Source organism: Ailuropoda melanoleuca, chromosome X (assembly GCF_002007445.2).
Source record: "Ailuropoda melanoleuca isolate Jingjing chromosome X, ASM200744v2, whole genome shotgun sequence".
NCBI lineage: Eukaryota > Metazoa > Chordata > Mammalia > Carnivora > Ursidae > Ailuropoda > Ailuropoda melanoleuca.
Genome location: NC_048238.1, coordinates 35,268,413 through 35,281,275, shown reverse-complemented (window position 1 = coordinate 35,281,275; position 12,863 = coordinate 35,268,413). Strand labels below are relative to the sequence as shown.

At 42.6% G+C, this 12,863-nt stretch overlaps 1 protein-coding gene across 3 annotated transcripts in view; it reads right to left on the bottom strand.

Moving 5' to 3' along the window:
* Window positions 1–12,863, bottom strand: part of USP9X (ubiquitin specific peptidase 9 X-linked) — a 163,935-nt gene that overhangs the window by 129,379 nt on the left and 21,693 nt on the right. For 2 of the 3 annotated variants that reach the window (XM_011230644.3, XM_002913463.4), the window contains exon 1: window positions 11,680–11,811. The exons of the other annotated variant lie outside the window; for it this stretch is intronic. The gene's annotated coding sequence lies outside the window, so the exon portion shown is untranslated. Of the gene's footprint in view, window positions 1–11,679; window positions 11,812–12,863 lie in introns of those variants that run through there. 3 annotated transcript variants of the gene reach the window in all.

The window sequence follows — 12,863 nt, the reverse complement described above, 5'->3', positions numbered from 1 at the left end:
AAATCTACTTTTTTTTTTTTTTTTTTTTTTTTTCTTTTCCCTNTTTTACCTTTCCCATTTTCCTTTACTTGAAAATTTTTCCTCTCTGGAATCCAGTTTTTTTCACATCTCTAGAGATGAAGATAAAATTTATTAACTCAAAAAAAAAAAAAAGTGGTAACTTAAGTCATCTCTTGTCCAACACCATGGTTTTACAGATAAGAGTCATGAGGACCCAAGAATTAAGTGATTGACAGAGCAGGATAACTGGAACTAAACACAGCCCTTCTGACTGGAGTCCAGTACCCTTCCACTGACTACACCATTTTCAATTCAAATACGAATGCTGCTTTGAAACAAAAAAACCTCCGAACTAGGAGCGAACAGAATTAATGCAATTATTTAAACAGTAAGATTATTATTCTACTTTTGTGCATCAACCTAATTTAAAAGCTGTAAAATAATGCCTACACAAACCATGGCGAGCCACAATTAGCAGCCTCTGGATACCAGATTCTAGTCCCTTACATTTTAAGGGAGGGAGGAGGTAAGAAAGCATGTGCTTTGATAATTCACTGTTTAAGTAATGGAGCCACACTGAGAAAATCGTCATTCTACAACCCAGATTCCTCTCTATGACCTTTCCACACATATCAACAGTCAGAAGCTCTCAAGTGGAGAGATGAAATTGGGAATGGGGGAAGCACTGAAGAAGGAAAAGACAATAAAGGTACTTTGTTTTCCAGCTCAACACTCCCTTCAATGACGGAAGCCAAAGCAACTCCCTCATTCAAGGGGAGTCCCAGGTATCTCACTTCCTTTACTCCCATTCCTTCAACCATTCTCTCATCATCTCTCAGCCAAGTGTTAAAAATACTGCCTCAAATTCTCCTGGCTCCCCCGACTCTCCTCTGACATGTCTGCCACAATGCCATCAGAATTATCTTTCAAAAACACAAACCTAATCATCTCACTTAATTTATAAAGTTCCATCTCATTACCCTAAAAACAAAACAGAAGTGCCCTAATGTGGCAGGCAAGTTTGTCCCTTGTGATCTAGCCTCACCTTCCACAATCCCTTCCCTCCCAATATTCTCCAATGCTCCTTCTACATTATACTACTAACTTTTCTCTAAAACACTGTAATTTCAGTCCCTTTCCTCCATTTCAAGTAGTGGTTCTCAAATTTTGTCCCCAGGACACAGTTGGCAATATCTGTAAACATTTTTAGTTATCACAAAGGGGGGGCGGGTGAAGCAGGTACTACTGGCACTTTGTGGGTAGAGGCCAGAAAGGAATAGGGCAGCACCCCACACAACAAAGAATCATCTGGCTCAAACAGTCAATAGTGTTAAAGTTAAAAACCCTGATCCTGGGGCGCCTGGGTGGCTCAGTTGGTTAAACAGCTGACTCTTGGTTTCAGCTCAAGTCATGGCTCGTGAGATCAAGCCCCACATAGGGCTCCACACTGTGTGGAGCCTGCTTGATATTCTCTTTCTGCCCTCCCCAACTCCTACCCCCCCCCGCCCCTCTCTCTAAAGAGCAAAACAAAGCAAAAAACCAACAAACTAACCCTGATCTCCCTCTGTCCAGAAGTCCTTGCTCTAATTTGTAGGGCCACCAGAAGAGTACACTTCTAAAGACCAGCAAACCTCACTCAGCCTCAAACTACAATGATTTCTTTATATCTCTTCTAGTACTCCATTTTTCCACCTCTATATAACATAGAACTTATCACATGTATAATTAATTGTCTAGCCTACTAGACAATAAAGCTTAGAAAGTAAGAATTAATCGCCTTTGTATCCCTTGTGCTGGTATGGTATTAAATGAATTCAATTCAACTGTTATAAGAAAGCAATCACCCAATCCAAAGCCTTCACTTCACAATTTCATGGAGGTTAAGTAACTTGCTCATTAGTTGGTAGAGGAATTACAACTATAACCTAAGACTTCTGACTGAGATTAGAGCTCTTTACTACCTACTATACTCTTCTCTCAATCAGGCTGAGGGAGGTTCTGACCATCTACAAAAGACAGTTCAGACTTACAACTATCAAATGAGCTCAGGAACTTCCAGAGCCACCTTCCAGGGACTTTATCTGAAGAAACACAAACAAAAAGTGGTAGAATAAGTTAAGGCCAAAAGAAAAGCACAGGAAAAATGCTACCAGATTTCAGAGAAACTAAAGACCAATTTTCAACTAAAGAAAATCAGAAAATACTTCATGAATATAGCCTGTGAGCCAGACATTGGAGGCTAGCCATAAAGGGGAGATGGAGCTCCAAGAAGTAAAACCATGGGAATAGGAAAGTCTGGGACATCCACATCAAGTATGGACTGTTTGATTAGATGGGAGAACAAGGAATCACCTTGGAAAAGCAGACTGGAAACGTCAGAATGACCTCGTTTGGACAGAGCTGTCATGGCCTATTTTGGGCAGTACTTTTTAATTTTTAAGTAAGTTCTATATGCAACATGGGGCTTGAACTAACGACCCTGAGATCAAGAGGCCCAAGTTCCACCAAGCCAGCCAGGTGCCCCAATTTTGAGTATTTGGGGAGAGGGGGAAGATATAAGGAGATACTTGAACACGGTTCTTGTGGCTATGTAGATGAACAGAAGCCAAAGAACCTTGCCATTTCTCCTTTCACTGACATGATTCTTCTTCCCATGATGCACTGAGAATAACTAAGGTAATGTTTGAGTAGGAGCAATTTGAGACAGCTGACATTTATATGGGTCAGATAATGACATCCAGTCAGACAAGGAATACACCTGCAGGGAGTACATTAGGTTCCTCCTCCAACCCTCAGCCTGGACTTACAATCCCTTTCAACCCAGCTCAACACACTCCAAGTCAAAAACTCGCAAGAACTTTGGATAACTGATTTATATCTACAAAGGATATAGTAAACAGCTATATATATCCTGATTAAATATGAGTAAATGGGTTTTTTCACAATCACTTTCACAAGGGCCTAGGCAGTACCTTTCCCTTTCATAGAGAATGCATTCCTGAAAATGTGATAGAATTCAAACATTTCAAAGCCAAACAATAGATTCACATGTTCCTAGAGGTTTTTCCAACTCTCAGAGTGCAGGAAAGTATTATAAAATCCCTAATTACGCCTCACCTTTCACATATAAGCTTTATTACACATTTGCCATACTTAATTTCCCATGTCAGTGTAATTATTTCATCCACCACTGAACAAAGTCAACCAACGTAACCAATGAGCACAGCCTAACCCAGTAACGTTAAAGACTTATATCCCTATTCAGTTCCGTCTCAAGGATATTAAGTTTGGGACCTCCAGCTGATGCAAAGAATAGGAAACTCCTAAAAAGGATACTGAAGAAATAAAATAATAGAAGTGTGAAAGAATAAGGAGAGTATGGAGAATTGGGAGAGTCAAGTAAATGAAGGATGGGGTGGATAAAGAAAAAATGGTAAGAAACTAAGTTAGAAAGTTATATGAAAATCAACTTCATTATGAAAGTTTGCAGCAGTGTTTACAAACGCAGTATCTAAAAAAGAAGCAGGGGAGGGAGGAGGGACATGAAAACTGTCTCCTAGGCAGGATGAACAAATGGCACACACTCAAGTCCTGAGGCAGGAGTAAGTGGAGGCAGAGGACAGCAGACACGAGGATACATGACTTAGTGAATTATGTAACTGATGAGAACTTTTGATTTAACACACATCTAAATAATATGGTTGCTTCTACATGATGGAACTATCAGAGGTGGGCTGTGTTTTCCTTTTGCTTTTATTCCCTAGTGCTCCCCAAACATTTTAACAACAAAATACATTGATTTCATAATCAGATGAAAAATTATAAAGTACATAATATCTTTAGAAAGACTTCCATCAAATAACAAACTGGTTTAAGTATTTAAAGGTAAGCTTTGGGGATGCCAGAGTGGCTCAGTCAGTTAAGTGTCTGCCTTCGGCTCAGGTCATGGTCCCAGCGTCCCGGGATTGAGCCCCACGTCAGGCTCCCTGCTCCGCAAGGAGCCTACTTCTCCCACTGCCACTCCCTCTGCTTGTGCTCTCTTTCTCCCTGTCAGATAAATTAAACAAAATCTTTAAAAAATAAAAGTAAAATTTAAGTAAACTTTGGTGATCTGAAAAATTCATTTATACAAAACATTATCCCCAAAGACATCAAATTAATAAAGTACTTTGTAATGTCTCCTTCCAATTTAGCTTTCCTTTAACGAGCAAACACCACTGCCCTGCTTTCAAAATGGTGCTTTTTGTTTCATAGACTCTAGCTCTAAAGGGTTTGTGGAAACCGATTTTTTTTTAAAAAAGATTTTATTTATTCATTTGACAGAGAGACAGCCAGCCAGCGAGTGAGGGAACACAAGCAGGGGGAGTGGGAGAGGAAGAAGCAGGCTCTCAGCAGAGGAACCTGATGCGGGGCTCCTTTCCATAATGCCGGGATCACGCCCTGAGCCGAAGGCAGACGCTTAACGACTGCGCCACCCAGGTGCCCCCAATTTCTTTTTTTTTTTTTTTAAAGATTTTATTTATTTGAGAGAGAGTGCTTGCACGCAAAAGAGCAGGGGGAGGGGCAGAGGGACAAGCAGACTCCCTGCTCAGTGGGGAGCCCAACTCAAGGCTCAATTCTAGGTCCCCCGAGATCATGACCTAAGTCAAACTCAGACACTTAACCGAGTCACCTGGGTACCCCAGAAACTGATTTTTAAAATCACTCTAACCAGTATGTATGACAGGAACAATTCTGTTTTGCTCACCTTGTATCCCTGTTATCTCGTACGATACCTTAGCACATAATAAGTATTTAAATGTAAGTGCAGAATTTAAAATAAAGTACAAAATAAAAAGGATTCAAGTAAAATTAGACAAAATGATAACCCTGAAGAAAGGTAAGATATGCTGGAATTCATCTCTAAGCCAGTAATTCTCCACAGTGGTTCCATACTTGGGAACTTGTTAGAAATACATACTCTCGAGCCCCATCCCATACTTATTACTGAATCAAACTCAGGGGGCAGGGCCCAGAAATCTGTTAACAAACCCTTCAGGTTTTAGAACCTTGCCCTAAACCAGGACTGGCAAATTATGTTCACAGACCAAATCCAACCTCCTGTTTTTGTACAGCCCACAAGCTGAGAATGCATTTCACTCAGGAACATTTACAACCAATTTAATGACAGGGAACACTAACTTTAAATCCTCCATTAGGCAAAAAATGTATTTGTGAGCCCCCCATTCTATTCTTATTAGACCTGAATAACAAATAATTGCACCATCATATTTTTAATTTCACCAATAGAAAACTGACCTAATATCTTCCTCAATTTCGCCCCTTAGCACACAAAACCTAAAACATTTCCTATCTGGCTTTTTACAGAAAAGTTTGCTGATCCCTGATTTGAATTTGGGAGGTATTATCAAGGAGAACAACCAAATCTTTCTACACTACATTGATCAAGGACAAAATACTCTGTTAGATACAACATGGGTCTAATACCATCTAATAATTTCCATGCTTTCTGGTGTCTAATTGAGTAGACATACTCAGTTCTTAGAACCAGCTGAGAGAAAATACCACAACACAGAGATGTTAACAGCCTAAATTCTGAATAAACACCGAAGTCAGTAGGAAGGAAACTGGCATAAATAGGATAGGAAAGGGAGTCTTCTCCTACTCCTTTTTTTCCATCTAAATTTTCTTCTCTTCCTACTTCATAGGCTCTGCAACGAAGGATGGGATCCTAGACAACCAGCTCAAAATCATGCCAAGGAAAACAGTTTCTCTGATAATGGCTGGCCGATCAATATGGTTGTAAAGTGTTCAAAACTTCTGTGATTGATCAGTTACAGAAGGATAAACTGAAACAAGCCAAAATGTGATGATACATCAATTTCGTATGTAGTTCTAGGTATTGGGAGTTAAATATTCCTCCAGATTTTGCCATTCAGGCAGTTATTGTAAAGAGTACTATTTTATATGCTCCATAATATAAAGATAAAGGACAGAACTGCTGACCTTATTACCCATTATCCATCACCAGAGAGAAATTTAAGTGTGAATTTTAGGACAGTGACTACAAAGGTATTGGAAATCAAAGAACAGTTACTGTGCCTTATTAAATATGGGAAGAGCTTCATGCAGAAGGTAGTCTATGCACACTACCTTAGTCAAGCTACTTCCGCAGTTTTTTGAGCCACGTTCTTCATCTGAAAAACAAGGAGTTTGAGATCTAAGACTCCTTCCAGGACTGTTCATCAAAAAACAATTATCAGGGCGCCTGGGTGGCTCAGTGAGTTCTGTCTGCCTTCGGCTCAGGTCATGATCCCAGGGTCCTGGGATGGAGTCCCACATCAGGCTACCTGCTCAATGGGGAGTCTGCTTCTTCCTCTCCCTCTTCCCCTCCTCCCTGCTCATGCTCTCTCACTCCCTCAAATAAATAAGTAAAATATTTTAAAATAAATGAATAAAATGAATTAGGAAAAATAAAACAATTATCAGGTCAAGTTAAGTGACTCCAAGTAATAAAGAGAATTAGAAAACAGAGAAATCATACCAGAATATAATATGGTGAATTGACTATTTATCCAACAAATAATTACTGAATAGCTATGTGCCAGGCACTTTCTAGGTACTAGAGATGTATCAGTGACTTAGGATCTGAGTTTGATGAGATGAATGCCACAAGCCTAAAATTTGGAAGACAAAAATCAAAGCATCTAAACAAAATAAGTAAAACAAAAAGAAAAACACACCAACAGCGTAGAGGTAACTGACAGAGCATCAATACAAAAAACGAACGGCAGGAGGAAGGGCTGGACACCAGAGCATGTAATTCCTGGCCAAAAATTAAAAACACTGCAAGTACAGCTATTCCTAAACCAATATATGCAAGAATTCTAATTCATTTCTACTGTACTTGACATCTGCGCTTGCTGGAGAAGACTAGAGATCGGAATGAAATTCTATTTAACTAAAAGAAACAAAGATAAAAGGAAAATTCCCCTGGATTATACCACAACTAGGTATATTTCTTATACAAAATTCAGTCTCCATCTATGAAGCACAATAAAGAATGACAAAATTAGAGCTAGGAAAGACTTTAAGAGATCAGCCAGTCCAATGCCTCTCATTTCATACAATGTAAGCTTCTAGACAATAGCAATCTCTAGCACATTACCTGGCACATAGTAGATGCCCAATAAATATTTGTAGAATGGATAAAAAACTAATGCCTTAAAACAATACTAATAAGCTAGTATTGGAGCTGGAACCTTAACTCCAAGAGGTGCTCAGTAAGAGAATGAATTTTTGTGGGGGGTGGGTGTATGCCTAAAACTCTGGAAACCTGGTCTCTCCCAACTATTAATCTAGCTTCTGAACTTTTTGCTACTTTATGCCTGGAATTTTTTTTTTTAAAGGCTTCATTTATTCATTTGAGAAAAAGTGAAAAAGAGAGAAAAAGATGGGGGAGGGTCAGAGGGAGAAGCAGACTCCACACTGAGCAGGGTGTCCGACTTGATCCCAGGACTCCAGGATCATGACCTGAGCTGAAGGCAGACACTCAACCAACTGAGCCACCCAGGCACCCTGTGTCTGGAATTTTTGGCAGGGTGAGTGGCAAAACTAAACTCAAGTGAGAATATTATTGCCTAATGGTAGGGGACAAAACTCAAAGTCTCAGATCTTCCCTCTTCCTGAAATGAAGTACAAAGAACCCCCTAGCTGCACATCAGAAATACTGAGTTTAAATGCCCAGTTTCTACCCCAAACTTAATCATAATTTTCAGAGCCTAAGACCTAGGAAAATACCTTTTTTTTTTGGGAAAATAATTTTGAAAAAGGTCTACAGGTGATTCTGATACACAGCTGAGGTAGAAAATCATTGTTACACAGCAGCTGGAAATAGAATTAAAAACCCATTTGCTGCTGAATACATGTATAGTGTGTGCATGTACTGAAGCCCACAAGACTAGAACAAGCACATATGAAGAATAAATTTAGGAAAGCTATCTTAACAGTATATTTTTTCACTTCTTATTCCTTAAAAGTATATTACATTGATCATTACTTTATATTCAACAATTATAACTGAATGATTAATTCAAACTCCAATAAATTTAAGTATCAAAAATTCCATGAAGTCTTTTTTTCCTTTTGGTATAAGAAAGCTCATAGATTCCACATTAGCAGGCTTCCCCCCCAACCTCAATACAGAGTTTAACACAACGGACCAAGAGATTTAAGAGAAATAAACACCAAATAAAGGCGTTTACTGCTTTTTCATTTATTCCATAAAATTATTGAGTGATACTACAAAAATGCAAAATGAAACCCTTAGTTTTGAAAACTTTTTGTGAAAATTACACCAATTTTAAACTAAGCTAAATAAAACTCAGAATTTTCAAATTGAGATAATAGAAGTTCACATATACTAAATGTTCATTTATGAGATGATTTAAATAAATTACTCGGAAACAAATGCCTAGATTTTACATCTTTTAGGAACGTTATGTTGCCTAACATTATTTTAGTCATAAACACCCCCACCAACTAAACTATCAACCAGAACATGTTGGGAGACATATGGAAGAGAAGAACCTACTGGCTGCAAAGCTTTCAGCACCTCCCCGACTATTTCCCAAATTGCAGTTAATTGTCATATTTTTATTAAATTTTAATCTAAAGCTACTCAGGTTCAGGAAACAAACGAAAGTTGCAAGTGTTTTTTAAAAATAGTGATCAGTGTCATTTCACTAATGTGGCACTGTAGCTGAAACACCACTGGTTGACAGACTTCAATCCCTCATCTGTATGATGGAGACAATACTATTTATGCTGATAACTGAAAACATCTGAGAAAAAAAAAATCCATCTTCTTATTTATCTGCTTGAAAGCTCAGTAAGAACATGCTAACAGCATTAACAGTGGTATTCAACCCTGACTGCATGATTATCACCACAGTGGTTTTAACATAAACCTTTTGCCCAGGACCCTTATCAGACCAAATCAGTCTTAGGCAGTGAGACCCAGGCATCGGTTTTTGTTTTTGTTGTTGATTTCCTAAACGCCCCTAAAGGATTCTAATGTGCAGTCAGGGTTGAAGGTCAACACATTAACCCCTTCCCAAACACTAATGTTAGACCATATACTAAGACAAGAACTTAGCAACAACATAGGACAGCTTTCAAAAATACAGCTCAAAAAAAGGGGGGGGGGACTAAAATCCCCCCCCCGATTTTTAGGAAAAGAAAATTTAAGATTCGGAAAACATACCAGCAAGAGGGGAATTATAATGCAGGCTATTATGAAACCACATTATTTTAGAATTCAAAAACAAACAAAAACCCAGAACAAAACAACTCCACCAAAAAAACAAAACAAAACAAAAAAACCCAACTAGCTCAAGAACCACAGAGTAAGATCCATTCCCGAACTGTCCAAAAGACTTACAACAGGACTGATCCTTTAACAGCCCACCCATATGTTTCAAACAACTTTAACCTAATTTAAACAAAGACTGATTTCAATATTAAAATTCTGGAACTGAAATAGAAAAACTTTATTAAAGTTGACCTTATAAAAATAAAAGTAAACTGAAAGAATGCTTGCTTGTGTCCAACTAATGAATTTGACTAGCAAATTCATGATAAACATCCATTTTCAAAAACTATAACCAGCATTATTAATACCATCTCAAAAAAAAAATTATCTGTGAAGAGACATCCACGAAATCCCTCATCTTCTTGAGATGTCAGAATATTTATTTCAAGATCCTGGAAGAAAAAAAGATCCAGAGTAAATCCTACTTGAGTATTCCATCGATAAAACAAGAGAACTATGGAACACCAGCCAGAGATTACAATAATTTGGTGAAAGGTAAAATCTGCCCTTCAAAGTAACTTTCTGAAGAATTTAGATTCTCACGTGTACTGTTCTTGCCGTTATTCAATCCCTCCAGAAATTTTCCCTCTCAGAAACTACCAAGGTCAGCAAACAAAAGGAAGAAATGGCATGAGAACATTAACACGTTAAAAATTCCAAGTTAAATGTCCGTGCAAAAAAATATAGGAAAAAGGGAAGGGGGAAAATACTGGTATACTCCATATGCCTTATTTTTAAAATAAAGAAAACAAAACGTAATAAACATTCTGAGTTCACCTTTGGAACGCCAATTCCAAATGCCTCTAATACCTCTGATTTTCACTCTATGCAGACACTGGAACAATAAAGCTTAATCTTCAAGAACTTGGGAGGCATTTGCTGAAACCAAAATGGCAGCCCACTGAATCTGTAGACCAGGGAGATCTAAAGGAGAGTTTGCAGTCTCTATTTTTAAATTCATGTGTACAGATTAAGAAAACCAAGCTAGTCATGGTTAACGAGTCCTTACTATATAATCATTAAGAGTAGATAATGAGCTCCAAGAGAGGGTTAAGTACCTGCTGAAAAGTTTCCTCATCAATAAATACTGCCCAGATTCTACCTCAAAAGTGAAGGTATACAAACGTTATGTAGATTTAGGAGGCTCATGAGTTTCCAGGTAAAATACAAATATCCCCCTACGCCCAAAATGAGGCACGAATATTTACAACTACAACTCGCTCAGTTAAATTCAAAGACAATCCGAAGAAATGACACACACCTGTAAACTGCACGGCGGAAAATCCAATTAACGTTATAACTACGGAACTTTCAAAAAATATGCTTAGTTTAAGCAGGTTCTATTGGAAATCTTTAAAAATTCCCGTGTAAGTTCCAGTCCCCACAGAAGTCCCTACAAAGATTACAAAACAATGTATACACCTGCTCCGAAACTCCAACGTAGTATTATTTCACAATGAATGAAAAACAATTTACCGAACCCGAAGCGTCGTACCACAAGAACCTGAAAGGTTCATTATCACCAAGGTCGCACAAGCTAATATTTTTGCAGAAACAGTTAAAAATAGAAAAGTGGTGGGTCCAAGCTAGCTGGAAGGCGATTTCTGCATCAAAACATCTTTCGCGGCTTTGGCCCTCAGCAAATGAAGGGGGACGAAGGAGGTGTAGGAGGCCGATAACCCGGCTCAGGCTCCCAGTCCACAGGGCCGAGGAGAAGCTGACGGTTATCGCGGGAGGGTGGGGGGGAGGCGGACAAGTCGTCGGGCCTGATAGCCAGGCGTAGCCGAGGCCTAGCTCCGCTGCTCCAAATCACTCCACCTCAGTAATGGCGTTTGGTGTCAAGTGGAACGAGACTGGGGAGGAGAGCGGCCGCGAGTTTGCCGAGCGGCGGGCTGCAAGCCCGGGGCTACTCGCCCCCGCCGCCGACCCGGGCCCCGGGCGCCGATGCGGGGGCTGCACGCCGGGCCCGGAGACTCTATCCTCCCACTCGGCCCCAGACAGGACTGGAAGGGGGAGGAGGGGGAGGGACGAAGCCGTCAGCCATTTTCCCTTACAGTCCAAAACACACAGACACGCTCCCGGGACGCCGGCTCGTCACGGAACGGAGCCCCGCGCCGCCCCCCCGCGCCGCGCGCGCTCGCCCAGTCCGGGGCTGAGGAGGGGGAGCCGGGAAGCCCACGGCCGAGCCAGCGGCTGGCCGAGAGAAGAACCGTGGGCTCGCACACTCCCCTCGCCCTCCTCCCCTCACTTAGATCCAGCTGTTGGCCCCGGAAAAGCGCGTCGTCCTGGCGCGGCGGGCTACTCACCGCACGACACAGGCGTCTTCTCTTCAGAAGCAGGGCACGCGGAGGCAGCAGGCAGCTGCAAGACTCAGTCCCAGATCAAGGCCGAGCCTGGGTGCATCCCAGGCCCGGGGGTGACTGGCGACAAAGTGTGTCGAGAGGCTGCGGGCGTGTGAACACCAGGGAGCTGCACAGGGGGCGCCGGAATTCGCTGCTCGCCGCGCCCGCCTCCTCCTCCTCCTCCTCAGCCGGCGGCGACGGCCCTCTTCCCTCTTCTCCCCTCAGGCCGGGGCTCTCACTGAGCTCAGACTCCGGGCGGTGCGTTTCTCCTGCGTCACCTCCTCCTGCTCCTCCTCCTGCAGTGGCGGCTTCACCTTCCCCTGGTCGCCGCCGCTGTCCCCGCTCCGGGCCTGGTCGCTTTGCTGCGGCTCTCTCCTCGCTCCCGGCGCCGACCGGAGCACCGGGGGCTGAGGCGGCCGCCTCCCGGGAGAGAGGCGGCAGCGGCGGGCTCCCGCGAGGCCTGTGAGCTAAGCAACGCGGGGAGGGGCTCCGCGCGGCAAAGGCCCGGACGGGCCGGGTCCTGGGAGGTTGTGGCTCCGGCAGCGGCGGCGACTAGCTTCCGCAGCCGCGGATGCCCGTCCTCGCCAATATGGCGGATCCGACAAACCAAAAAAAAAAAAAAGAAAGAAAAAAAAAGGAAAAAAAACGCTCGGCCAGTGGCGGCGGCGGTAGCGGCGGCGGCAGCAGCACTGGTGGCGGTGGAGGCAGCAGCGCGGCGGCGCAGACTCCCACTAACCCCAGCGCCGCCCAAAGCCGTGAGGATCCCCGCCCCCGTCAAGCCCCGCCCCTTAGGGCCCGCCCCCCGGCCCTCCTCCTCTTCCTCCTCCCCCCTACCCACCCACCGCTCTCGCTCAGCTGCTCCTTCTGCTCCCTTCTCCTACACCCCGGGCCATCGAGCCAGGGAGAGTTGCGCGTGCTACCAGGGAAGCCGGGCCAGGCGTGAGGCGCTTGGAACCCGGAGAGCTGGAGTGGGGGAGGGGAACACAATGCGGTAAAGATTGTTCACGCAGTACCGCTTCTTCCGGCCGGCCCTTCCAGGGTCGCGCTACGACAGGCAACTGTTCCAAACCCCTCATATCAGGACCAATGTGAGAACAGAGGTGACACGAGGACAGGGAAAAGTGGGGTAAGGGAGGTCCAGAAGGATA